This window comes from Pagrus pagrus, assembly GCF_965226575.1.
Source record: "Pagrus pagrus genome assembly, chromosome: 3".
In the NCBI taxonomy this organism is placed as follows: domain Eukaryota; kingdom Metazoa; phylum Chordata; class Actinopteri; order Spariformes; family Sparidae; genus Pagrus; species Pagrus pagrus.
The window spans coordinates 34,522,684-34,549,532 of NC_140187.1; the positions used below are offsets into that span (position 1 = coordinate 34,522,684).

At 42.1% G+C, this 26,849-nt stretch overlaps 1 protein-coding gene across 3 annotated transcripts in view; it reads right to left on the minus strand.

The window, feature by feature from the left end:
- lhfpl4a (LHFPL tetraspan subfamily member 4a) overlaps positions 1-26,849 on the minus strand; it is a 77,275-nt gene that overhangs the window by 49,444 nt on the left and 982 nt on the right. The window lies entirely within an intron of this gene.

The window sequence follows — 26,849 nt, forward strand, 5'->3', positions numbered from 1 at the left end:
AGTCTCCCTCACAGCCACTTGTGTCTGGCGCGGCTTCCGTAGTGCAAGCGGCTGTGAGGGAGACTCGCGTGCACGCAGGAGCGTGCCTCCGGGCAAATATAGTATAGTGACTGTTTAGGCTAGAAAAATGTACTAAATGACGTTGTTCGAGTGAACTCTGAATGTCGCCACTTCAGGACACTTGGATTGCAGCAGACGAGCAGTATGGAGGAATATTACAAAGTTTTTGTGTAGTTTTATGGACCTTTTCGTCTTGGGCACCATTGACGCCCGTTATATGGATTTTTGCTGCAGGAGGGTACCCCCGCGGGTCTCCAGCTGCACTTTGAGGAATAAGTGACTACACCAGATTTCTAATCAGCATGAGGGTGAGTCGATGATGACTGAATTTCGTTCTAGAGTAAACTATTACTTTAAGCACTGATCCTGAGCACCCATGGTACAGCCACACAGGCATTAACATATTCTGGATGATTATTCTGTGGGAATGTACGGTTGTTGCACCTGACAGGGTGCTACAAATAGACCGTCTTCACAGCAGACATTTTGACTTGTCATAGAAAGAAGCACACATAATTCCTGTAAAAGATTCTGTAACTCCTAGCAGCTTAGCCTGCCACATCAGCAGAGGTCTAACCAATCAACGCAAGATTCATTGATTTGTCATTACAAATCAATATTGAATTGTATAATGATACAACACAGCAAAAAGCTAAAAAGCTAAGAAACAATGACTAAGAGCCTAAAAGATGTTCATTTGTCACTTGACTCCAATATGAGAGCCATAGCATTAAGCAATGTTAGTACAACATATGGACATCAGTTGCCGAGAAGGTAGCGATAATGACGGATTCAGTGTGTGTGTGTGTGTGTGTGTTTGATTTGCACGCATGTTTGGCTTCTAACACATGCAGCATTCGTCAGTACAAACAATTATCCCTTGAGCAGCGCTCCTACTGCTATCAGTACAACTCGACTTCAAGATGAACACACACACACACACACGAGATGGTTGCAAGATACCATATGGTCTCCTGATTTGATAAACATAGATGCAAGTCACAATCCTATTGAGAGCATGACGAGAGGAGAAAAACAGTTGAAAATAAATAAAGAAAGCATGAGCAGGTAGAGGAGAAGGAGAGAGAATGAGTGAGGAGGCAAGCACAGGAAGGAGGGAGGATGATGATGAGGGAGACTGCTGGATGGAAAACCAGTCTGACAGAACTAGATGAAAGACAGACAGTGAAAGAGAAAGACAGACAGAGACAGGAGAGGGCAATAAGGGTGAGAAGATGGAGGGATTCGAATGCAGGAAAGGAAAGGAGGGAGGTGGAGTTGCCTTGGCAACTGGCTGGACCTATGAGAAGGAGGGTGGGGGTGTAGGGGGCTGGAGTAGATAAAATATATATCCAGTTCTCAGACCCTGCTCAGATGGCAAGACGAACAGACATGAAGACGGTGAAGAGGACAGTCAGTGTGTTGTTGTGTTTGATCTGAGGATGAGATGAGTCACATGAATTGGACAAAGACCAAGAGTACACAGCAGCAGTATACACACTGACAGCCACAACACAGTAAACAGCCAGGACAAACACACGCACAGTATGCCATCACAGGGCCTGGTGTGTAGGAGAGGGTATGATAGGCAGATACTCACAGCTAACAGCTATACTGACATTTCTGATATCTGATCATATGGTAAAATAAGCTCCAACACACAGTACAAGTTATAATTCTTAAGATGTGGGCCCCTGTTGGATCAGCACACTTGTTACGAATTTTAGGTAAGGTGATGTGATACAATGACAAAGTCACTCAGTAGTAAGAGGGAGGAGGCTGGTTCAGCAACCGTTGTTCCTCAAGCATGACTGCAATTCATCCCTTCTTTGTTAGCCTACTTATTCTAACCCAAGCCATGATCTGTCCCTAAACATAACAAAGTTGTTTTTGTACCTTAATCAAACCTTTAACTGGCAGCAGACAACTTTTGTGCTTTAACTCCTCATTAAATACTGATGTCACAGTGTGATGGCTATAGAAAAATGACACCATCAAAATGACACCATCAGCGTATAAATTAGGCTATTTGGTCTGCCACCAGGCCGGATTTTTTTCTGCAAAAAACAAAAGACGAACTACAGCACGAAGGACGGGCATCTGCCATTGCGCAACCAAAAGAAGGACCTGGGGTTGCTATCCCCAGGTAACGGTGAAACAACTGGAATCACTGTGGAAACTCTACAGTGCAAAAGAAAAAGAAGCCCGCTGACAGAGACAGCAGGAAAGTGTAAGAATCCGAGGTAAAACAAGAGTGAATGGATGGGTATTGGTGTTTAACCCTTCCAGCTACATCTTTGTTGTTACTTGATTACCACTAATAAATAAAACAATCTGTGTAATGGCAAATAAAAATTGACTAATTTCTGATGCATGTTCTCGACCAGTCAAGTAAAAAAAAAAACTTGAATATTCAACCCTGCAGTAAATTAAACAGACAAATGATGACATCCTCTTAATAGAAGCAACAGTACATAGTTACACAGTTCTCTATATATTATTACACTGTAACCGGCAGTGGTTTCCAGAGAAATATTTTCCTCCTATGAACCTTTATTAGCAATGATAAAAAAATAACTGCCTGAGTGAGGACTTGTCAGAGCACAATTTCTTGTTCATGAGTAGATGCACGTTTCTTTTTGCACTGTACGGAAGCCCTGATTGGCAAGTAAGATTTGAATTTTTTTAAGTCTGAGTGAAAGTATTTTCACTCCTGTGTTTATGACATGGTAGGGAAAAAAAGGTTTTGCCAGGACAATCTTTCTAAGTTCCTTAATTTTTTTTCCACCAGTAAAAACTTTTTTTTGTAAAAAAAAATTCAAGAGAAAAAAGGCCCTGGTGGCAGAGACACAGAGGATCCGTAATGGAATGAAGGCTGGTGGCAGAGGTGCTGGAGGCTGGGTGGTAGAGTGGCAAGCGGGGCTGGACTCAAAAGGTAGTGATCACTGGGGGGCTGAAGAGAAACAAAGCCTCTGCAGCATGCCTCTGAAAATACGCAAATACAAAACAGCACCAAAACAACCAAAACCCCTACACCAAAAGTCCAGTTGCGAACGTACTCAATCCATGGGAGATGAGAGCACCAGGAGGAGGGATGTCGGGCAGTAACAGACCGGAGGGCGGCTTCAAGATCTTGGTTGACCTGCTCTGTCTGGCCATTGGACTGGGGGTGGTATCCTGAAGTTAAAATGGAGGTGGCGCCCAGGGCTCTGCAAAAAGCTTACAAAACCTGTGAGGCAAACTGAGGTCCCGTGGACCTCAGTTTGGTTTTCTGATACAATGTCCACGGGGATGCCATGAATCCTGAGTACCTGGTGAACCAAAAGATCCGCAGTTTCTAAGGCAGTTTGGTTAGAAGGACAAAATGAACAGATTTAGAGAAGCGATCAACTATGGTGAGGATAATTATGTTACCACAAGAGGGGGGAAGTCCAGTGACGATGTCGCCCACGATGTGAGACCAGGGCCACTGGGGACAGGCAGAGAGTGTAGCAAACCAGCTGGGGGGGTGATGAGAGGCTTTTCCACAGGCACAGCCAGAGCAAGCAGCCACAAACTCCTTGGTATCCCTGGAAATGCTTGGCCACCAGAAGTGTAGTCGGAGTAACTGAAGAGTTTGCTGAAAGCTGGGGTGACAGATTAATGTAGATGAGTGCCCCCACTGGAGCCGTGACGTCATCAGGCATGAACAGGCGGTTAGCAGGGCCGGTACATGGATCCGGTTAGGAGCACTGAGCCTCCTTAACAAAATCTTGATCTCGAATGTTGCTGCGCAGACAATGTAGGGAAGTGGCATGATAGGTTCGGGGTTGGCTGACACAGTATCCGAGGAGTAGATGCGGGAGAGGGCGTTTGGTTTTACGTTGTGGGATCCGGAGTGATAAGAGGGTGTAATTGAAGTGGCTGAGGAAGAGGGACCAGCGGGCTTGACGTGAGTTCAGGCACCAGGCTGAGTGCAGGTAAGATAAGTTCTTATGATCAGTCCAGATAAGAAAGGGTTCTTGAGAGCCCTCTAGCCAATGCCTCCAATCCTGAACAGCCTGAACCACAGCCAGTAACTCCCGATTACCAACATCATAATTCCTCTCAGCAGAGGAAAGTTGTCATGAACTGTAGAGCGGGGTCAGGATGTTTGAGTAAGGATGCGCTGTTGAAGAGCTCCTTGAATTTGATAAAGGCAGATTCTGCTCCGTGGGTCCAAGTGAAGGGAGAGCTGGTGGAGGTCAAACAGGTGAGGGGTGCTGCCACCTTGCTGTAGTTCTAGATGAATCTCCTGTAGAAATTTGTGAAACCCAGGAAGCATTGAAGCTGTTTGTGGGACGTAGGCATGGGCCACTCCTCCACCGCTCGTATCTTGGCGGGGTCAGGCTGGAGCTGGCCCTGCACCACCACATAACCCAGGAAATTGACAGCAGTTGTATGAAACTCACACTTCTCGGGCTTGATGAACAAGTTATTTTCCAGAAGTCTCTGGAGGACCAGTCACACCTGTTGAGTGTCTTCATCCATAGTACTGGAGAAGATGAGGATGTCATCTAAATACATGAACATGCAGTGGTTTTAGGCATATCTCTGAGGATGTCATTGATTAAGGCTTGGAAAACAGCAGGGGCATTTGTCAGGTCAAAAGACATCACCAAATATCAGGTGTCCAAGGGGTGTGTTAAATGCACTTGTCGCCCTCCCGGATCCGGACTAGGTGATAAGCGTTGCAGAGATCTAGCTTCGTAAAATACTTGTGTGGCAAAAGGGTTCAAATGAGGGGTCCATGAGAGGTAGAGGATACTTATTCTTGATCGCGATGTCATTCAGTCCATGGTAATCAATGCAGGAGTGTAGTGTTATATCCTTTTTCTCCACAAAGAAGAATCCAGGCCTGAGAGGCGAGGAGAAAAGGTCTGATCAGCCCTGCAGTCAGTGAGTCGTTAATGTACCTCTCCATGGACTCCCTCTCTGGACGAGACAGGTTGAATAACCAGATGGAGGGGTGAGAGGGGCCGGGGAGGAGATCAATAGAGCAGTCATAGGGTCTGTGGGATGAAAGTGACAGGGCTAGCTCTTTGCTGAAAACCTAAATCTAAATCATGATACTCATGGCAAAAGGGGTAAGTCAGGTGGCGCTGGAGTAGTGGAAACAGGAGCCTTGTAGGCAGGCGCTGCGGAGCGGAGACAGTGTGACTGACAGAAGATACTCCAGCTGGATGGAGGAGGCAGATTAGTCAATATGAGGATTGTGGAGCTTCAATCAGGGGAGACCTAGTACCACAGGGGACGTGGGTGAGGGAATAACAAACAGCTGGATCTGTTCAAGATGATTTCCTGAAATGATTAAAATGACAGGGACAGTACGGTGAGTGACGGTAGCTAGCAGCTTGCCGTCTAGGGCATTAACCACCTTGGGAGAGTTTAAGGCCTCAACAGGAATGTTCTTCTGTTCCACAATAGCTGAGTCAATAAAGCTGTCATCTGCTCCAGAATCCACCAAGATATTAACTGGAAGTAACCACTGGAGAGAGGCAGGGAGGTTGATGCGGTTGTGAGAGCTGAAGGGGGAAGAGGTTTGGCTCACCAGTGTGCTCTCTCTCACTAACAAGCCTGACCTTTTGGCATGGATGGACAGGAGGCAAGGAAGTGTTCTGGTTGACCACAGTAAATATAGAGCTTGTTGGTGAGGCGGCGGTGACATTCTGCTGGGGAAAGGCAAGTCCGACCTGGCTGCATGGGTTCCTCTGGGGCAGCGGGGGGAGCTCTGGAGCTAGTAGCTTAGCGTAGAGGGGAATGTAGTTCAGGGAAAGAGTAGAGTGATAGGCTAGGGGAAGGGGTTTCCCTCAGTGACTCAAGTGACTCAGGTAGTTCTCGAGTGGCTCACTCATCCTGTAGTTCGTCGGTCAAGCCACTGGGAACCCTGTCTAAATGCAATCAAGCAATTGCCTGCCTCAGGGCCCTGTACAGGGTGCTCAAACACCTTTCTTATCTGAGTCACAAAAGTAACATATGACTTGAGAATTAACGACTTTCCCTCAACAGATTCGTCATACTGGCAATACGAGACTTATCAGTGGAACAGCTAGAAGGTTGTTGGTCGAAAACTAAAGAACACTGGAGGAGAAAACTGCCACAGGTGCACAGATCACCTGAATAATGTTCGGGGGGAGGGTGGTTGAGCAGGAGGTAGGGCAGGTGGGTTACTCCTTGCAGAGATTCCACCACTTTGTGGAGCATGTGCTCATGTCTGCCAACAAGGACTCCTTGTGCTGATATAGCTTGTTGTAAGGCATCTGCTGGGTTCATGTTGGCCAGATTATTCTGTTATGGTAAGTAAAGATAGTTTGCAGGACCCAAAAGTGGACACCAAGACTTGAGATGTTAAATGGGAATTTATTCTTATAACACAGGCAGGTGGCAGTGGAAGGAGACTCAGGCTCAGGCAGGAGGTACAGCAGGTGTGGTAGCGGAGGCTCGCTGTGGCATTGGCTGACCCGCAGATTCCACTGGATACGGTACGGCTGCGTTACGGCTCCGCCACGGCGGCGGAGCTGATCCGTAGCACTCTAGTCTATGTGTTAACTTCCACCAGGTCCACTGCGCTGCATGTCTGCTGCGTCCCAGCTCCGGCAGTCCGCAGCCCTGCTGATCAGATACGCAGGACTTCTATTCTGGCGGACGCCGCAACACAACGCAGCAATTCAGCCAAATTTAGCACAGAGTAGACAGGAAGTCAGACACGAGACAACAACAAGACATCCGGTTGATTTTCAAAATAAAACACCCCGTGTTGATACAAACACAAAAACCTCAAAAAAGAGACAAATACGAGCTCTTCTTCTAATCCGTCGGTCGGGAACACTTCGTGTTGTTGTGTTTATAACGGATACATATAACTGCGGTTGTGTGTGATTATGTAATTATCGCGGGAATTCCTCGGTTTCGTAACTCCAGCTGATTGGCGGAGCTGCGCCGTGGCGGACTCAAAACGCAGCTGGTGAGGGTTGCCGGACGAGGACGACAGAGCAAAATCGTACCGGAGCCGTAACGCAGCCATAACGCAGCTGTACCGTATCCAGTGGAATCTGCGGGTGAGGCTTTGGTGGAGGCCCTGGTGGCGGAGACACGGAGGATCTGTAATGGAATGAGGGCTGGTGGCAGAGGTGCTGGAGGCTGGGTGGCAGAGTGGCAAGCAGAGCTGGACTCGAAGGTAGTGATCACTTTAGATGCTAAAGAGAAACAAAGTTAATCGAGTCGGCATTTGGCAGCGAGTAGAGTGAAGACCATAGTATTTGAGCTGGTGACTCAACAAATACGCTAGTACGTAACAGCACCAAAACAACCAAAACCCCACACCAAAATTCCGATTAATGACATCAATTTAGCTGATATATCCAAAACTCTTCACCTCACACCACGGACACCCAAATGTAAATTACAATTTTATTATCTTTCTAAGTCACATTTAGCTTCCAAATCTAAAACAATTCAACTGGAATATGTACATTTTTAATTATGTAAATATTGTATTACTAATTGGTGAATGCATATTTTGCAGTTGTCTGAGTTCATGATGGAAATGAATGATGGTATACTCCTTTAGCCAGAACCCTTTGTATTGTTGCTTTCTTGTGATGCAGTCAGTGCTGTTCTTTATGAAACAGTGAGTGCACAGAGAGATTTTCCAGCTAATTTGGCCAGTCCCATTTGTGCTTTTCAAAGCCTTGATGACTGAATAGTCATTTTACTCCACTGAATGTCCACAGATCTACACTGAATAAAAAAGTGGCATGTAACATATAGAAGAGTTATCCATGTTGGTCCGGCTAACACACTCCAATAAACACTAATGAGACAGAGAGAAGCTCTGAGTCTCAGAGGAGATAAACACAATGTCTTAAATGGATGGAACTGACAATAACACACACACACATTGTACTTTCTTATATCTTGCTTTCTGTTTTTGTACAGTATAGAACATCAGTGGTATTATTCGGACTGAATTTTATTTATTGATTTATTTGTTAAGTGTCCCAAAATAACCCATTAGTATTATATAGGCAGTCATTACATAAAGACTCTTTATGTAATGTTTGGATTCAGTGGGTCCAGAGAGAGAGCAGACAGACTGTGCAGCTAGTTCATGTATCATCATCTGCCTCGGACTAGATTAGAATCAGCAGTTAGTGTTCAGAATTGGACAGTGAGTGAGGTGTGTTCCTTTAAACATTGTGTTTAGTTAGATGTTCATTAGACACTGTTTCTAGCTTAGTTGGGTCATTATTTGTTAAGTAAGGATATTATTAGCAGCAGGCCTTTGCCATGCCGTTTGCACATTAAGCAGGGCTTGTAAGTGTCAGATCCGGCGCTGCGCTCACAGCTCAGCCCCCTTAAAGGGCCAGTGGTCATGTTCATGCACTTTATTTCTGGAGTTGTGCCTTTTGTATGTGTACTTCATTTGTAAAGGGCATTCAGTATCTGTGTTATATATGCATAGTTATTCGTCAGTATTATTACGTAACCAATCATGTGTCAGAGCAATTCTTCTGTTGCATTGTGGCTGTTTATTTAATGCATATGTGACAGTAGGAAACTAAATTGGTATATATTATTATTATACTTAATATTTGTATTTTTCTGTTTATTTCTATTCTGTATAGAAACCACGGTTTCACGGCTTTCATAGCCTTTGCGGCCTACACAGCCTTTCACGGCCGAAAATTGTCAGTTGTCCAGAAATGAGTGGCATGTGTGTGTGAACATTAAAGTCTCTATCGGGAAATTCATCTCTTCATTCATTTCAAGTTCTAACCGGACTACCTGTGGCGTTTGTTGTCCACCCGGCCAGCCATTCAACAAGTTATTTAATACAGTCCTTTAAACAAGATTACTTCAACCAATCATCATTTTACAGTTAGATTCACAAATATCTCAGGTCATTTTGGAAAAACAAACAGTGAGTGCTCATTAGAGCAAAATGGCTTGAGCCATTTAAAAATCTGATTTTAGCTTGCATCACATCAGTTGTGTAATATTGCTCTCTTGATTTGCAAATTGGTTGACTTCAGTGACAGTGCCAGGGACACGGATGCTGCTTTATATTCAAGCATCTAGACAGTATTTGTTTTCTGTTGGTCACAATTATTTTGTGGCAGTATTGCTTTGTGTTTGGATTATATATATGCAGTTAGATCCCGAGTTTACCCCGTTCAGGAGGTACTGGACCAGCTCTCCATCTTAAGGGTTAGCTCCCTTAACCTATAAGGTGTTGCTTTAATATGGATTTAACTAGGGGCTGCTTAAGCTGGTAGCGAGGAGACTCGCCTAACATCTACCCTGCATCCTCTGGCATTGCACCTGACATGAATAGCCCTTGAGTCAGATACAGTCACCAGCCACGCCCGTTAATGGCAGCACTCCTCTCAATGATCTGAGCACTTGGTATGGTGCTAGGATGAGTTTTAGGGGCTTTTTGCAAACCTTAAGGGGCTGTTTCAATATAGATGACTAGAGTAACCTTTAAGAAATTTTGCACACTTATCACCTAGCTTTTTACTTCCAACAAATCAGTATCCACAACTTCTACTTTAACTACAGTTGAAGGTTTATTACAAAGTTTTAGCAAGGGCAAAGCACACAGCTCAATCTTATCTCAATTACTATTGATCATTTTCAAGAATATACCTGATAAAAATCACAAATCAGTATATAGTTAAGATTAATCTGAAAGAGCTGAGGTTGGTTGAAATACTTGTGTAGTAGAGATTGAGAGGGTCAGGCCGTCTAGCCAATATGCCTTGCCCTTCCTGCTGAAAGTCCAAGTCTTTTTAGTAAGTCACGACCCTGCCCGAGGTCCACAAATTTCCTCAAAGTCCCAACTCCATGCCAGCAGAGTGAACAAAAGAACTCCAAAATCCAAATTATAATCCACAGTTGGTTGGAAAATGTTTATTCCTTCTTGTGCTCTGTTATCCTTGGATCCAACTTCGAATCTCTTGAAGTCCATTCTGCGATGATAGGCTGCTCACATACTCCGTCTCGTGGGTTAATCCAAGGTAGGAGAGCGAAGACAGAACGTCATCCTCTCTCAGCTGGCCATCTATTGCTTCAGCGGGAGACTTTGCTTACTTCCTTGTAAGGCCATGCAGCCACTTTTGGTAGCAAGATGACTTAATGGTCAACTGTTGATCCTCTTTTTGCAAACTCATTGTGACACCTCAACTTTTACCACACCTCAGCTTGTATATTACTTTTGTCTGATTAATCTCTTTTTTAACTGTTTCTCACTTTTATAACATCATCATAACTTTATTAAAACTTCATTGTATTCTTGACAACAATCATTACACATCAGATTATTATTACAAGACACTAATAGCAGAGCTCATATATTTCTTAATCACTGTTAGGACTAGGTATAATGTCCTTTTACTTGCCGATGGTGTATGGTAGGTGTGTAGGGATCTTAACTCTTTTTACAGTACGTATATATATATATGTGCGTGTATGTGCACAGTATAGTGTCAATTATTGCTTTTCGTAGCCATATCTCAAGATATTCTTGCTTTACTGCTGAAGCAAAGTAAGTTGCTGATAGTATCTCAAATTTGCCAGAATATTGTGTGCAGTAGTGTAAGCTCTATCACGTTATTTGTCATAATATTTTTCCTTAAAAATCTTTAAGGAAACTTAAACTTACTTCATGGAGCTGACAATTAAAGAAAAAAAAATAGTTACAGTTAGAAGTAGTTGAAAAGACTCTGCTCCTTTAGGGGTTCCAGAGAGCAATAACAATCTCCCCTAAGTGAACATGAACTCGTAATAACAGTACAATACAATACAATAACAGAAATATAATACATCATGAAGAGGTTGGGGGTGCTGGAGGGAGCTGCAGCTGCAGTGGTGTTGGCATGAGCGAGTTACAGGTTTTGGCTCTATCTAACGTATGCTGTAACTTATGCTGTACTTACTTACATTTAATCCATTAGATTTTTCTCATATGTGTAAATGATTCTTACAGCCCATGTGTTGATTGTGCAGGCTCCTAATAGGACTGAAATGTTAAGTTTGTACCAGGTCTCGTTCCCAACTCTTTGCTTTTTTTACTGGTTTTCACTGGTCCAGTGTTTTTCACCTGAGCTATGATCACCTGAACGTACTATAAAAACTAAAAGGCATGCTGTTGATTTCAGGGCACAGGAGGCTGTACAGGAGAGTGTTGCTTGCTATTTTTGGGTGAATGCTGACCGCATTTTTCACCATGTTTCTCTGAACCTTTCAACCTATGCTTTGTTTTAAAAGATGGACACAGGTTTACATGCTTTCATTGTCTTGTGTCCTGATAACTGCTATGCAATTTTTACCTGCCTGAATCAAAAAGCTTTAGGCAGGTTGCACACTGTACAAAACTCAACAACAAGGCATTAAAACCAGGCGACTGGATCACATAACACCCGTTTTAGCTTCCTTGCATTAGCTGCCTGGTTGTTTTGGAATTCATTTTGAATTTTTTTCTGATTAAGTCAAAAGCACTGCCTGGTCTAGTGCCTAGTTAAGTTAAGTGTATAGAAAGGTCCATGTGACCTGAGATCCTCAAGCAGTGGCCTCCTCACGATCACATCGTCAAAATTGCACTTTTATCCTACATCTGTCTATTTTACTTTGTCATGTTCACCAGTGTTTTAAGACTTTCTTCTTTTATTTTACTGTATTTCCTATTCATTGCACTATTGTGGTTGCCTGTTCTGGTTTATGTTGTCAAGTGATTCTTTGACTTTGATGTAGAGCATGCTTGATATTGGTTATTTCTTTATGTTGTCAAGAACTTCATAACCTTTCTTTAGAAAAGTGCTCAATAAATAAAGTTTAGTGTTATCATTACTATTATTCAGACTGGGACAGATTTGTTGATCTATTATTCTAGTCTTTAAAGCCCCCCTCCAGTCAATTTCTCTTTCTGTTAAATGGTTAATAATATTTCTCAAACAGAAAAGGGCGTGGTTAGTAGTCATACATAGTTATTACCATGGCAACCAGACTGCGCTTCTAGCAGGATCAACATCACTAGCATGGATTAGCAATAGTATCGATATAAGCATGGACAAGCAGCATGACTATCAGCGACCATTTAGCAGAGAAGTTGTCTAGTGGCAGTAAATGCACAGTACAGGTGACAGTTTGAGCATGAATAAACTCTGCAGCTCCTCAATACACAAGAAGAACTTCTGCCTGAGTGACAGCTATCACTGTCCCTGCTAACACCGGTCTGCTCTGAGCACAGTCACTGGAGCTCTCTCTCCTTCTCTTGCTTGACCACTCACATACTACACATTGTCCTGTTTCTTAATGGAGCACGCTGCTTTTATGAGCCAGGCTTTGAGGATGACGTATGTGTCATGGTTCAGTGTCTGGTTGTTTCTGTGTTTCCTGTTTTACTTTGAAATTGTTGCCCTCATGTGTCTTGTCTTGCTTTTCAGTTCCTGTGTTTTTCCCTCCCAGTGTTTTTCCACTACTTCCCTCACCTGTCAGTTTCCCTCCTCTCTCCACCTGTTCCTCATCCCCTTATTAGTGTTGTCGGTATTTAGTCTTTGCCCTCCCTCATGTCTTCGTCAGTTGGTTTCGTTTTCCCTCCGTGATGTTCCGTGATTTCCCGTTCCCGACTTTCTCCATTTTGGTCTGTCTTCCTCTGTGTTTGTCCGTGTTTCCCCTTGTTGTCACCCTGTGTTCTCCACCAGCTTCTTCCCCAGTGTTTCCTCCAGTGACTCCTTGTGTCTCCTGTTTTGGTATGTTTGTAGTTTTGGTGTCTGGTTCCTCTTTTGATGTATACTTTGCTTTTGTTTGTGCTTTATTTTAGCCTTTGGTTGCTACTTTGTTTTTGTCCTCGTTACGCATTTTAGTTTTTCTGTATTCCTCATTTTTCAGCTTTGTTTATTAAAGCTCACCTTGTGTTTCCCTCCTGCCTCCTGTGTGTGTGCCTGTATGTCTGCACTTGGGTCCTCCATTTAGTGTAACCTTAATCCCTGACAGTATGACTCCCAGACTCCACTATAGTCATACGACATTCTTCCATATTAGCAACAGCTTCAATTTAGTGACTTTGAGCACAAATTTAAGTTATTTGTCAAAAAATATTTGCCAGACTGTGTGGCTAATCGACATTGTCTGGAAAGTCTGAAAATCTGGAATGTCATAAAAATATAAAAATATAATAATACAAAGAAGGCTTTAAATGTGGAGGCTGCCTCTCACATGGTCCATAGCTTACCAACCAAGCAACCAACCATTGCAGAAATTCTTTCTTTGTACATTTTCTTTTTTTAATCAGTGGTGGCAGGGGTTTATTCTTTGTATTAGTTCCACACCCATCCCCTGGGTCTTAGTTTTGGCTCTAGTGCTATAAGTGATTGCAGCAGTAGTATTTGTGTTTTGTTTTGTCTTGTGTGATCTCACTGTGGTGGTCCACCACTGCTGAATGAATGCAGAGGTAACACTGGCAGATGTCCCATACATTCAGCTGTTTCAGCTTCTAGTATTTATCAGCTGTATTGTATCCTTGGTACAAAAGATCTCCTTCAGTCAGAGTTGTAGCAGGCTGGACATCAACACTTGATGGACATCGATACTCTGACACATTCTCTAACAGAAACCTCACTGCAGCAGAGCAATCAGTTATTTGTGAGTGTGTGTGTGTGTGTGTGTGTGTGGGGTGTGTGTGTGTGTGTGTGTGCATGTGTGTGTGTGGGTGGATGTATGTGTGTGTGTGTATTTGATGGGGGGGGGGGGCATATTTATTTATAAAAGTTGGCGGGAGGGGGGTACATTGTTTTAAATTGTGGGAATGTGTGTATTCATAACTTTGTAATTGAAATTTTGCACAACTGTGAATTTAGTAACTGTTTTTAATTTATTGTATGTTCCATCTACTGCCCAGGGACTACGGGTGGAAAATAGCAACTTGCTAAAACCTGGTGTAATGCACCTCTCCTTGTTATATACAGGGTTAATGTTTTATTGTGCACTGTCCCTGTTCAAATAAAATAAATAATAATAATAATAATCAGTTAAAGAAGACATCAGCTGCCCAAGGCCTCGTTCTTTAGACCAGCATACATGTCTAACGAGCCACAAAACCAATAGCCTCCGCATAATTATCTCCCAGCATTTGTCGGACTGAGAGGAAATGCCTTTCTGTGCCTGCCAGAGAGATGTTACCCAGTGAGCTAAAAGTGGTCTAGATCACGTCTTTTAGACATCATTTATGGACATCCTAGACGTCTAAAAGACGTCCTCTGGGGAGCCAGAATGAAAGTTTTTCATACGTCTTTTCTGGACGTTGTATAGACGTTTATATGTCGTTTGTCGACTAATTCTGGCTGTCCGTGGGTCTAGATTATGGCCTTCCTGGATGTCTTTTCTCAACGTCATTTATCGGCCAATTCTGGCTGTCAATGGATGTCCAGATCATGGCCTGGCCCGACGGACATGATATCAACCTGTTTTGGACGTCCACAGACATTGCCTGCTCAGTGGGTAGTTTTCCACCATTAATCGGAAGTTAATTAAAAAGTCATAAGTGGTGATGATCACTTATGGGGCAGTGGAACAAGGTAACTCTTGGATTGGAGTGAAATAGTGTAGGACATTAGGGAAAAGTATCAGTTGCAGTTTGTTGATGCACCCTGAAGCTGCATTAATTGATGGTATTTGTTGGCTAATTTGTGGCAGCAGAGCAAGCTGAAAAGACATTATAAAATATTATCAGCATATAAAGTTGTTATGATTGAGTCATTCTCTTGCTTTTTTGCACATTCAGCAGTCCCAAAGCAACATTAGCATCAGTTTCTGTCCACCTGACGGATTTTAACTCACTATTTCTCCATAAACTTAGCCACCAGATGTTAGACTTTCTCCACCATAGTATTGTGTCTGTCTGCTGTAGTAAGCAGCATACAATCAGTTTATCAGAGCTTTCTTGATGAAAACAACGGCCTTTTGTTGCTGAAAATGAGGCTAATTTCTTCCTTGTTCAGATGGGCATTGCACATGAAAAACAGTTTATTGTGGTTTATTCATCTTGACATCAATACTGCCATTTTATCACAGTTACACATGGTCATCCCTGCACAATGTTTTGTTTGAGCATATTAAGAAACCCCTGTAGGTACTTTGCCTTGTCTCTTTGTTGAACTTCTTTGTAATTACAATTCTAAGGTCACAAGCTGCAACAACCAGCTCACTTAAACAGCAACAAATTATTACTAACTAGGCTAGTTTCATCTTAAAAGATTGTGGCCAGAAGCTCAATAACTGTGGAAAGAAGGTGTGGCAGCTTTTTCCATTTTCTTTTTTTCTGTTTTATTCTTTAGTTACATACTCACCAAATCATGGAATAGGGTGAGAACAAAAACGAAAGTGACCTTGTGTGTTAAAATAAGTGGTTTGTTGCTGTGAATGGAGGCACCAGTCTTACATCTCAGGGGAGATGTGTTTCATGAACATTGTTTTCTATCATCAGAGGGAATGGATATTCCCAGAGCCAGACCAGTGGTTCCTCTGGCAAACAAGGAAAACATAGCATACAGTGGATATAAAAAATCTACACACCCCTGTTAAAATGCCAGGTTTTTGTGATGTAAAAAATGAGACCAAGATAAATCATTTCAGAACTTTTTCTACCTTTAATGTGGCCTATAACCTGTATAACTCAATTGAAAAACAAACTGAAATCTTTCAGGGGGAAAAATCAAAAAATCAAAAATAAAATAATGTGGTTGCATAAGTGTGCACACCCTTAAACTAATACTTTGTTGAAGCACCTTTTGATTTTATTACAGCACTCAGTCTTTAGGTAGGAGTCTATCAGCATGGCACATCTTGACTTGGCAATATTTTCCCACTCCAAAAACGCTCCAAATCTGTCAGATTGCGAGGGCATCTCCTGTAAACAGCCCTCTTCAGATCACCCCACAGATTTTCAATCAGATTCAGGTCTGGGCTCTGGCTGGGCCATTCCAAAACTTTAATCTTCTTCTGGTGAAGCCATTCTTTTGTTGATCCACTGTATATAGTGGGGTATCCTGTGACACAAAAAGTGAAATTTCATGCCTAAGTATAATGTAATTAGCCTCTGTACACCTCGATTATATTCAGGTTTTCTTATATGAAAGTTCTGTCTTACAAAGTGCCACTGTTAAAGAGTCTGATGGACGTGCTTCCAGTCAGAACCAAAGGTTGATCAAACTGTGCTGCACACAGATGGAACTTCCTGCTAATATGGAATGTACGCCAACATGAACCAATTTCAAATTTAAATGAAAAGTTCACTTTGATTTTTGAGCTTGAAAGGTGATACACATGTGAAGCCTTCATCAGAGCAACACACCACCTTTTCCCTCTTTTTCCTTAATGTGATACTTAGGTGTTGGCATGGTCCTTTGGTCCGGTGCAGAGCAGCTGTTTCTCTGGTGGTTCTGACTGAGCAAGCGTCTGTTGGGCCTACAGTCTGCTGGCACACTCCTTCACCCAGCCCAGTGACCAGGAGAAGCCCCAGCTCGGAGCTGCACCACAGAGCTGATTAAACCATTATCTGCACCTGGCAGAGAGCATAAGGCCCAGCTCCAATGCCATTAGGCTGTTTCTTCAGTGAAATTCACACACATGCAGAAATACTTTACATATTTCAGCTCCTGTCATATTGTACATGGGACATCTTCCTGCCAGATATAAATATGATTCCTAACTGTTAACTCTATCCTCAAACTTTATAGTGTCAGAAAACACAACCAGCTGTGTCAATTCACAAACTTGGTCGTAGGTTGCAGGTGGAAAGTCTTGTCCTTGTCTCTGCAGTATTTGACTGTTACTGGTTTGTTGGGGCTACGGTGAACCTCCTTCACAGGGTTATCACCATCTTGGTTATTTGGAGTCGTAGTGAAGTATGCCAGCTGGGGAGGATACTAAGGACTTGAGGCAACGACGGTTGAGGGGACTGAAAACTGCGCTCTAGAAAAAAAAAGCTGCACATGCACACTTCTATCTCTACACGTTGTAGCCCAACAGTCTACTATGGGAGAATGCCTGGTTTGCTGTACTCAGGAGTCCGCCAGAAAGTGTTCGAAGGTAGTTATAGAGGTTGCCATTGTAAGAGTTAAATGTATCTCAGTGATATTTTTTTTCCACTACCACAGCAACCCGTTGGAATGTTTGGCGAAAACTGTAGCTGTCCCTCTACCATCACTGCTTAAAGACCCTTTACTCTAAATGAGAACATAATTTACATATTAAACATCATGCTGTATTGAAGAAGACTTGAGATTGAGATGTTAAACTCATGAGGAAACTGAAAACTGAGGGAATATATCAAGTGAGAAGTAGACTCATTTTCTCATAAGATTACATCCAATCAGACTTCTTTTTGCAATAAATGGAGTCACTCCCTGATGCGCATCAGAAAGAATGCAGGTTAAAGGCACCTCAGCATAGGTTTACTTTTCAGTGAAGCTCTGTCCACTTATTACACTCTTTATGGCTGTGAACCAATTTTTTCATAGTGGCCGCTCTGGGTATTGCAAATTTTGGGTTCATCCTGTCATGCACGATGGTTAAAAAATAATTTTCCCCATACACAATGATTAGACAAAGAGCATTTGTCGTTTGAGTGTCACAAGCCCATTAAAATGAAAATGAGAAGAAGGGATATGAGACATTATGGTTTAGCAAGTGGCCGAGTCTGAAGGCATTTACTGACCAAAACAGCTATCTTAGCCATCCATCAAACTCACCAGCAAACAGCTGACAGCAAAATGTTTAAGCAACAGTGTTATGAAAATATTCACCTCATGTTATTCGCAGGAGTTTGATCCAGGATTATACATTTTTATTCACGTTACTGTCTGGCTGTATGCAGCTTCCAGCGCTACCTGAGGCTGACTGTGGCCCAGTTCTCAACTGCAGAGCGCCTGTCCATCTATCTCCGGTGAATTGCAGTTTCTTGGTAAGTGTGTTAAAATCAATTAGTAGACTTAGACTGAATGAATCTATTTTACCACATCGGTATGGACCCAAAACAAAGAGATTTCTCTGTGATCTGACTGCAATAAATGGATCAAAAGGACACCAACATAACAACATCATAATGATGCCTTGTAAAAAGCCTGAATTCAATGCCATTCATTGATTTTGTATGTAATCTTGCCACGCAAATAATTCACCTCACACAAGCAACTTGTATTGAAAAAAATCACAGTGACTCTCAGCCCTCCCGACCAAGACTTCTCCTTGAAAACAGCATCTCCCTCCAGGAGTGAGAGCCAGACAGGGTCCGCTTTTTACTGATGGTGATTATGTGATGTCATTTAGAGCAAAAATCTTCTCTTTGTCACTTTCCAGGATGCACGGTGGGTCAGGATCTCAATCACAACACATTATAACTGTATCCGATTATGAACAGTCGGCCGAAACATTTTTAGATTTACAGGCGGAAACACCGCCTGTAAATCAATGTTATGATCAATGTTATGATGTGTGATGTGTACCTTCATGTGTACGCGGTTCAGTGTGAACAAACAAAGGCGGTGTTAAGGTGAGCCTTCGTTGCAGCGATAATTCGGAATCTCTGTGTGAAAAGGGCTGTAGAGCCTCAGTCTCTCTCCCTTCCCAGCCATACATGCCTTAGGGCTTCACTCCACTCTGTTTGATGAAGTGAGGATTTTAGTGAGTTTGTCAAAAAGGCGCAGGAAGTGTGGAGTGGCCCAAACACTGAAAGTCATTTTCAGGCAAAGATCCACCTAACTGCAGGGAGTCAGCTGAGACTCAGCTGTCTGAACATCTCAGTCTGAAATGCTTACACTTGTGTTCAGCCTGTATCATTATCATCTCACTCATGTCAGACTGTTAATATGTTTGTGATGAATCATAAATGATGCTGAAGAAATATCTACCGACCAGATCCTTTAAAGTTCGACTGCAGTCTGATCCCCATGAGCCCTAAATGACAGTGGCTGAAAGAGCTCACACAAACTCAACAAACTCACACATCTGTGCATTAATTTGATAGTTTTAACTAATTAACTAATCAACATGTTGTATCTTGTTTCTTTAACGCTTCCATAAACAGAAAGGTGACAAAGACATGTTTTAGTTTACATTTGATTCTGAATGTAAAATAATAATGAAGGACATTGATAAAGATGATGATAGAATCTCTGTGCAATTGAGTGCTTTTTTCTATTAGGTATTAGTTATTAACACAGAGACTGACTGTAGGCATGAGGGCTGCAACAAGTGATTATTTTCATCATCAATGAATAAACTGGTATCTCCCTGAATAATTGTTAAGTCTATGAAATGTCAAAAGATAGAAAAAAAACTTTCATCACAACTTCCTAGAGCCAGAAATGCTGTCTTCACATGTCTTGCTTTTTCCACCAGACTGTCCAAAACACAAAGATAGTTCATTTACTATCATATATAACAAAAAAAAGTAGAAAATCCTCACATATGAAGAGCGGGAACTAGCAAAGGTTTGGCATTTTTACTTTTTTACTAACAAAAATGTATTTTCTTTCAATCAAAAAAACAATTATTTGACAAATTGTTGCAGCTTTACGATGTACACCTACATGACTGCATTCCCAGACATCAGGAGAACTCTATTGTGAAGTATGAGGATGATGCCACCATCATCTGCAGTATTATAAACAACGATGAGAGTTCATATCAGGAGGACATCAACAATCTTACAGAGTGGTGCCCAGAGAAAAATATACTGCTCAATGTCAGCAAAACCAAGGAGCTTATTATTGATTTTTTAAAAAGGAGGCAAAGACACACCCCTGTCTTCATCAGTGGAGCTGAGGTGGAGCAGGTGAACAGTTATAGGTTCCTTGGAATTACCGTCACTGAGAACCTTCCTTGGTCATCACACATCAACAACCTGGTTAGAAAAGCACATAAAAGGGTCTACTTCCTACCCAGACTTAGGAAGGCTAAATTCAACTTTTACAGAGGAGCAATAGACAGCATCCTGACTGGAAACATCACAAACTGACATGGCCTATCACAGCTCAGGACAGGAAGGCTCTACAGTTTGCAGCAGTGCACTGGGGAGGTGGCATTGGGAGCGGTGGTGCCATCAAGCTGAACATACTGGTGAGGAAAGCTGGAAAACTGGACAGTGTGGAGGCGGTGACAGAGAGGAGGATGAGAGTAAAGCTGCAAGCTATAATAGACAATCCCTCTCACCCTCTCTACGCCGAGCTGAGGCAACTCAAGAGCACGTTCAGCCACAGACTCATCCAACCACGTGCCTCAAAGCGCTTGGGGGGCTCTTTCATACCATCAGCGATCGGACTACACAACACCACCACCACAGCTCCCAACACCTCCTTTCTCCACTGACTAAGGACTCAACAATACACTTCACTTTCACAAAGACTGATTGTTTTTTGTTATTGTTGTTATTTGTTATTATATGAGAAACCCTGCACATTGCACATTTGCACAGGCACATTAATTATATATTGCACACGTCACGTATACACGTCATGTATCTTTATACTAATAGTTTATTATATTTTTTATTCAAAATGTTATTTCATTGTTTCCAATATCTCTTTATTATTGTCTCTATTTTTTGAGACTTACTCTTGTGCTGCTATTTATTTCCCTCTGTACTGCTGTGATACCTGCGAATTTCTCCCAAGGGGGATCAATAACGGAACATCTTTATCTTTATCTTTATTCACAGCGGGTGATTAAAACCATCAGAACATCACTGGTACCATCTACAGAGCATCAGTGACATCAGTGAAGTGAGACGTCTGCACAGAGCCCAAAGATACTAAAAGACAACACCCACCCAGCCACAGTCTGTTCACCCTGCTGCCACCTGACAACAGATACAGAAGTATCTGCTGCTGTACCAGCAGACTACAGAGCAGCTTCTTCTGGCAGACTATGAGACTCCTGAACTCACCATCAACGCTCCTGTTTTATAAAACAAATTTAGCAGGACTCAAAGGACTCAAACATTGTTGCAATTTTTAATCCCTTGTGATTTAAAAAATGACAATACATTTTACTTGTAACCTACCCTGTAAGTTAGGTTACCATGTAACCTAACTTGTAAATACTCACTGACTGGACTCAAATTCAAGGCATAAATCAATTCCAGCAACATCATCCACTCTCCAGGTCCTGGATAATGAAACACTGTTTGACTTCCTCCACACGTCAGGATGACTTTGCACAGCCTTTAAGAAATTATATGACTTTGCCAGGAACTGAGGGACTGGACCATCCAAAATGATTCAATGTGGCCTCTCAATTAGTCACTTGTGATGACCTGTCACATTTGGAGTACTTACATTCTCATTCCTCAATAACTGAAGGATCTGTTGTTGTTGAAATAAAGCTGTCTGTTTGACCTTTTTCTGGCACCTTTGAAGCAGAAAACTTGTCTGCTCTGCATTATTTTTGCACTGAGATCACAGAGCTTACAGCTGAGCTCATACCAGCATTTAAAGCAGTCACAAACATGACATGATTTGCTTGCCAGTTATGGCAAAATATAAGAGAAAAATAACATTCATGAGTGATTCCTTACTTTTGAGTTATCTGAGCACGAAGAGAAACTTTCTGAAACATTGAAACCGATCGTTCAGAGAGTAAGATCATATTTCCCAATGCTACATTTACACCAGCATGAGAGAGAAATCATGTGATGTTCATTTCTCTCTTGTAATCTCTGGAGTACTTGAGCATACGTCTAATGCAGAAACTGAAAGCGTTTTTTTCCCACAGCAAAAGAAAAGCTGTTAAAACCATGAACAAATGTGATAACATAACTCAGAATTTGTAAGTGTTTATGGAGGAGAAGTGTAAAGCTAAAACACAGAATGTGTGTTCTCAGTTTCACACCTCTGAAGCTACAGCTGATACTCGATGTGTCAATAGGAAACAAGCATTTCTGGGGAAGCTGTGAAGAAACTGGTTTATGTGGGATGAAATGGCGAAGAAAGGAGATGGGAAATGACAGAGCGACAGGTTTGAGGATAGAATTTAAGAAGGAAAGATAATGTCAGAGGGGATGGTGAGAGAGGGAAACCCATCTTCCTACATGTTATGTCAGCTTCCTCCAGAGAATGTCAGATGTAACCTTTGTTGCAGTCAGGAGAGAAAACTCTGCAGTGCTAACACGCATTAAAGGTTAGGTAAGGTCTTCTGATGGAGAATACATGTAGCTCTTCTCTTGTTACAACCTGGGTAGCAGCTTGAGCATTTGGAAACCACAATAAATGCTTTGTAACTTGCAGAATGGATTTAAATGTCATTTTTACTTTTTGATAGCTGCACCCTCTTTCACTAAGAAACAGTTTGCTACAGTTATGGCTCTGAAACATTGATTTAAAAACAAAACAATTTAATATTTGTCAGTTTATCAACAGGTTCTAATAATTATTGCTGAATTTAACAATTACATTTTAAAACTGCATTTATTGTTATTTTTTCTAGTCACTACTTGGCACTGCAAAACGTTGTACACTCAAGACTGACATAAAATTACGAGATAAGTTAAAGCTCAGGCTGGTAAAGTTATTCTTGAAGCAGTTTTTGTTATATTTGTAGAATGTTATATTTGACAGCAATCAATAAAACAAGTAAAAGAAGAAAGAATCCAGTACCTGTGGCTGTTGCAGGCCTCTACAAAGTCCTATATGAAAAGACTGGGCAGGCTACCTGTCAGTCTACCTTCGTACGCTACCTGCCTGCCTTCTGAAACTCTTCCACAAAGATACACAGATATATTGCTAGAGCTATTAATATGTCCAAGAATGGCAGACGGAGTGCAGCCAAATATTCCCAAAACTAGCATACTAGCTTGATAGCAGTGAGTACTATCAATACCCATGTTCATTGTGTATGTTCATTATGACAACGAAATGGTTTGCTCACAGTGTACAGCCCCTGAGCCAGTTGTTCAGCAACTACAATAGCTAACTCAGTAGCACAAAGTATGTTGTGTATGTTATGTATAAGCTGTTTCTCTGCTCCTAAAAATAAATATCTGGCTCTTTAGCTGCTAACTGTGTTCACCAGCTAGCTGCTAACATTGTCTGCTGTTTGATGCTGGGTTAGAGTGGTGAGAAACAAGGCTGAAAAAAGCAGTCCGCGAAGCCGAGGGGATGCAGAGTTGTGTGATTCTCACTATGAGCATAGACACTGCAAAGGGTGTGCGAGTGATGCGGCCCGGCAATGTTCCGTCCTGGGTTAAGGTCCCTGGTCTTGATGAGTGCACCCCACAAATCTAGAGCAAGTTACACAAAACTTACACAAATGCAGTAGTTTGACAACATGTCTGATTTCACTCTTTCTGTGACTAAATTAACATACTGATCTGCAGAGGCACTGCAGCAGAGCCCTTCCGAATGGACATAAACAGACAGGGCTGGTTACAAGAGCCGAGGATACCAACTTCAAAAGGAAGGACCTTTATATCCTTACACTTTCTAAAGACCAAACTATGAGATTTCACTCAAAATTCTTCTAACTGTGGCACCAGGAGAGCGCAGCAGTCTGAAGTTAAAAGAAGAAATATCTGTGTACATCAGTGCCTCAGGACAGACTGTGTGAGCTTGCCGTTCTATCTGATTATAAAGGATGACTTACACTGATCTTACTGCTGAGTTTCCTGCCAAGAAAGCAAAAAAGTGATTTTCATGTAATTCATTCCATTTAGCTTATTTAGCCTAGTCTATTTTGCATATGCATGTTAGTGATCAGGGACTCCCCCATCAAGTTTGTACAGGGCCTCGCACCCCTCCTGCTGCAGTTTCGACTCCAGCAACACTGCTCACGGTACAGCTGACCCATTGTTCACAAATATTGATCAGAGTGTCTTTAAAGCCTTAAACTATCCACATGTGGAACACTAAGTCCAGCACTTTGCATGCCCGCCATCCAACCCTCCTACCTCCTTCCCTTCTCTGCTCTGTGGTACAAGTCAAGAACATAGCACGTCCTGGACTGAAAATAAAAATCACTAGCAAACAAACTGGGATGTTGTTTCCTTCCAAAAGCTATTGAAACAAATCTCTTGTAGACATACTGTCTTTGATGCATGATGCGGTTTGTTGTGGAGAAACACAAAATACTACACACCCAGTATCATCCAAAACTATCCTTTAGCCAAATTGGGACCACTACAACCGAGGCATCCGCCTTTTTCCTGACATTAAACTTCAACCCCCTTGAGGCTTTGCAAATAATTCCACATGCATTGCCCCAGAGGGGCCTCAGCTCCTTCAAGAGGAGAAGCTTAGTCAGTTTCTTCTGATGAGATGGCACCGCTGAGCCTATTGGGAAACTCCCCAGTCAGGAAGCTCCCTTTAATAATGCTGCCTAATGGCCTGGGAAGAACGTGATGATAAAACATGCTGAGGCACACGGAGGGGACGCAGACGAGCTATGGACATTCATTCTGAGGCTGATCAATACATGTTATGTTTCATGGTTTAGCTTTTTGATGTTTGATCAAAAAAGAATTTCATGCACACACACACACACACACACACACACACACACACACACTCTCACACACACACACACACACACACACACACACACACACACACACACACACACACAGTCTCCATTGTGCAATCATTTAATCAATCAAGAGCATTTAATTTAACAGTAAGTACCATAACTTCCATGACTATTTTAATTTATTAATGATTTCATACTGGCACCTTTGACAGAAGCAACCCTTTTTGCGCACTGTTAGTAAATCAGTTTGTACCTTTTTTTGCGTGTGCAAGGAGTTTAAATAAATAAATAAATAAAAACAAACGATTGAGAATCGAATCAAATTGAGGATTTGGAGAATTGTGACACCCCTACTAATTATAACTCCTTTATACAAAGTTACATCAGTGAGGTTGTTTCATACCGAGGGGACGAGCCAATGCAAACAGCCACAAGATAAATCTGAGGGATCATGAGATGATTCAAGGAAGAGGAAGGAAAAAGAACAAAGTTCTTATTAAGTGCTTTACTGTAGGCAACTGGACTTGTTTGTTGAAGACGTTTCACCTCTCATCCAAGAGGCTTCTTCAGTTCTAACTTACTGGAGGAGAGTTGCAGGCTTTTAATGAGAGGTGAAACGTCTTCAAGAAACTGAAACATGTCCAGTTGCCTACGATATAGCACTTAGAATTACCATGACCTGGATAACTGAGAACCTTCATCAACAACAAAGTTTACACACGTTTACAAAAGGTACAATATTTCCCTGAAATTCAGTGGAGTAGAAGTACAAAGTAGCCTAATATAAAGCGGAAACACCTCAAAAAGTAGTATGTAGCAGTATAAGTAAATGTAATTAGTTACATTCGACCACTGCACACAGGAAGTGATGAGTCTCATGTTTGCCACCATGTGTGACCAACCAAAGAAACAAATAAAAATCCAAGTGCATCAGCAGAGAACCCCCATGCTGCAGCTTCACACTGAAGCCTGTCTATTGGACGACTATCCTTGACTTCTGACTTCTACTGCTTCACTGCCTCTCTCTTCCAGCTCTTCATTTCTTTATCTGTCCATGTCTCTCTTTGTTTCGATTCATCTTTGTTTTCTGGCCTCTCTCACACACAGTGACACAGAGAGCCATAGAGTGCAGGAAAAAGGTCGATACATTCTAAAGGTCCTGAGTCCACCACCACCAACATAGCCGTGGCTCCAGCTGCCTTGTGGGAAGGAATAATCTAGCCATCAATACCTCCTCCCAGATAATGTTAGCCCTTCCAGACCAGTGCACAAATAACCCTCCTCCCACCTCCTTATACGCAACACAAACACATACACACACACACACACACACACACACATATAACTACTGCTACTACTACATATATCTGCCACAATTGAGTTTATATAGAGAGGGTCCAAACCGAAGGTGTAGGAAAAATTACCAATATTAGCGACTGAAAACCTCGCTCCATGCATTCCGTTACACCTGACACTGATGAAAACTGAGTCTTTATTCCGATGTCCCTCTCTAATCTGCTGTCTATTTTACAGCTCATTGCACCTCCTAATACAATTACATACACAATACAGGAGTTTGTTCCAGTTTTTGCACAGAAGAATGAACGCGCTGACTGAGGAGGATACATTACTAGAATGCATGTGCAGATCATGCATAATGCAGGCTAATCTGGTAGGCAGATATGGCAACCAAAATAGAAGCTGTGATCTTTGATGCAACGCTGCTGAAGGCATTTCGTTATCATAATTTCATACACTTACACATTATCTCATCCAGATGGATGAAAAGGAACAGGCAGTGTCAGAATGATGGGGTTTTTTAGGGGGGAAGACCCTTGGTCTACCAAAAATGCTTCAGAACTTCACTATGTTGGTAAAATGTGTGGTGACACGGTGGAAGAATGACCGGGACTTACTTTTTACAATGGTTGCACTGGTGCGCCTAACTTTCTCTTTTAGGTGCACCAGCACATAATTTAAGCACACCCAATTATATATTTCAATCTAATTTCTTAACACATGATGCAAATGATTATAACAGGAAGTGAAAGTGAAAATACATGTTTTTCTTCATTGAAATCACAGCAACAAGAAATTGAATTAACCTCAATTGTCTAAAAACATAACCTGTGCCAGTGTGTGACCAATGAAAATGTTTAGTCGCACTTGACAGATTTGTGGGTGCAGGTGCAACCAAAATAGTCCCACCCTGGAGCCCTGCTGGCTGATGACTAAGATATGATTTTGTTCTTAAA